Source organism: Triticum aestivum, unplaced genomic scaffold (genome assembly GCF_018294505.1).
Source record: "Triticum aestivum cultivar Chinese Spring unplaced genomic scaffold, IWGSC CS RefSeq v2.1 scaffold123775, whole genome shotgun sequence".
Taxonomy (NCBI): Eukaryota; Viridiplantae; Streptophyta; class Magnoliopsida; order Poales; family Poaceae; genus Triticum; species Triticum aestivum.
Window position 1 is genome coordinate 3,995 of NW_025235518.1, and position 2,076 is coordinate 6,070.

At 51.0% G+C, this 2,076-nt stretch overlaps 4 non-coding genes and 1 pseudogene across 4 annotated transcripts; all 5 read left to right on the forward strand.

Moving 5' to 3' along the window:
• On the forward strand, positions 1–96 carry LOC123176302 (uncharacterized; annotated as a pseudogene).
• Positions 97–393: 297 nt separating this feature from the next.
• Positions 394–512, forward strand: LOC123176305 (5S ribosomal RNA). Its single transcript, XR_006488454.1, has one exon. It is a non-coding gene; the product is annotated as a 5S ribosomal RNA (ribosomal RNA).
• Positions 513–901: 389 nt separating this feature from the next.
• LOC123176301 (5S ribosomal RNA) lies at positions 902–1,020 on the forward strand. The gene has a single exon (XR_006488451.1). It is a non-coding gene; the product is annotated as a 5S ribosomal RNA (ribosomal RNA).
• Positions 1,021–1,317: 297 nt separating this feature from the next.
• LOC123176306 (5S ribosomal RNA) lies at positions 1,318–1,436 on the forward strand. The gene has a single exon (XR_006488455.1). It is a non-coding gene; the product is annotated as a 5S ribosomal RNA (ribosomal RNA).
• A 289-nt stretch (positions 1,437–1,725) lies between these two features.
• On the forward strand, positions 1,726–1,844 carry LOC123176300 (5S ribosomal RNA). The gene has a single exon (XR_006488450.1). It is a non-coding gene; the product is annotated as a 5S ribosomal RNA (ribosomal RNA).
• Positions 1,845–2,076: the final 232 nt, after the last annotated feature.

The window sequence follows — 2,076 nt, forward strand, 5'->3', positions numbered from 1 at the left end:
AGCACCGGATCCCATCAGAACTCCGAAGTTAAGCGTGCTTGGGCGAGAGTAGTACTAGGATGGGTGACCTCCTGGGAAGTCCTCGTGTTGCATTCCCTTTTTAATTTTTTTCGCGCCGCTTGCAAAACAAAACGCACGTGTAAGTAATATATTTACCGTGTTTTATTATTTTGCACGAGTGCGGTAAGTCATAGCTGGGTGCTCACGATTCACGGGTCCAGCGTCGGCGTTGTGGCGCGGCAAGCGTGCACTGGTGCGGTTGAGAGGGAGGGGTAGAAACCGCATTAAACTCGTCTCCGTAGTTGAGAGGGAGCGGCCAAAGCAATGTACAATCGTCTTTGTAGTGGAGCTGGGAGGGGCAAGGATAAGGGACGAAGACCGGGGTAACATGTTGGATGCGATCATACCAGCACTAAAGCACCGGATCCCATCAGAACTCCGAAGTTAAGCGTGCTTGGGCGAGAGTAGTACTAGGATGGGTGACCTCCTGGGAAGTCCTCGTGTTGCATTCCCTTTTTAATTTTTTCCGCGCCGCTTGCAAAACAAAACGCACGTGTAAGTAATATATTTACCGTGTTTTATTATTTTGCACGTGTTGCATTCCCTTTTTAATTTTTTCCGCGCCGCTTGCAAAACAAAACGCACGTGTAAGTAATATATTTACCGTGTTTTATTATTTTGCACGAGTGCGGTAAGTCATAGCTGGGTGCTCACGATTCACGGGTCCAGCGTCGGCGTTGTGGCGCGGCAAGCGTGCACTGGTGCGGTTGAGAGGGAGGGGTGGAAACCGCGTTAAACTCGTCTCCGTAGTTGAGAGGGAGCGGCCAAAGCAATGTACAATCGTCTTTGTAGTGGAGCTGGGAGGGGCAAGGATAAGGGACGAAGACCGAGGTAACATGTTGGATGCGATCATACCAGCACTAAAGCACCGGATCCCATCAGAACTACGAAGTTAAGCGTGCTTGGGCGAGAGTAGTACTAGGATGGGTGACCTCCTGGGAAGTCCTCGTGTTGCATTCCCTTTTTAATTTTTTCCGCGCCGCTTGCAAAACAAAACGCACGTGTAAGTAATATATTTATCGTGTTTTATTATTTTGCACGAGTGCGGTAAGTCATAGCTGGGTGCTCATGATTCACGGGTCCAGCGTCGGCGTTGTGGCGCGGCAAGCGTGCACTGGTGCGGTTGAGAGGGAGGGGTGGAAACCACGTTAAACTCGTCTCCGTAGTTGAGAGGGAGCGGCCAAAGCAATGTACAATCGTCTTTGTAGTGGAGCTGGGAGGGGCAAGGATAAGGGACGAAGACCGGGGTAACATGTTGGATGCGATCATACTAGCACTAAAGCACCGGATCCCATCAGAACTCCGAAGTTAAGCGTGCTTGGGCGAGAGTAGTACTAGGATGGGTGACCTCCTGGGAAGTCCTTGTGTTGCATTCCCTTTTTAATTTTTTCCGCGCCGCTTGCAAAACAAAACGCACGTGTAAGTAACCATGTTTTATTATTTTGCACGAGTGCGGTAAGTCATAGCTGGGTGCTCACGATTCACGGGTCCAGCGTCGGCGTTGTGGCGCGGCAAGCGTGCACTGGTGCGGTTGAGAGGGAGGGGTGGAAACCGCGTTAAACTCGTCTCCGTAGTTGAGAGGGAGCGGCCAAAGCAATGTACAATCGTCTTTGTAGTGGAGCTGGGAGGGGCAAGGATAAGGGACGAAGACCGGGGTAACATGTTGGATGCGATCATACAAGCACTAAAGCACCGGATCCCATCAGAACTCCGAAGTTAAGCGTGCTTGGGCGAGAGTAGTACTAGGATGGGTGACCTCCTGGGAAGTCCTCGTGTTGCATTCCCTTTTTAATTTTTTCCGCGCCGCTTGCAAAACAAAACGCACGTGTAAGTAATATATTTACCATGTTTTATTATTTTGCACGAGTGCGGTAAGTCATAGCTGGGTGCTCACGATTCACGGGTCCAGCGTCGGTGTTGTGGCGCGGCAAGCGTGCACTGGTGCGGTTGAGAGGGAGGGGTGGAAACCGCGTTAAACTCGTCTCCGTAGTTGAGAGGGAGCGGCCAAAGCAATGT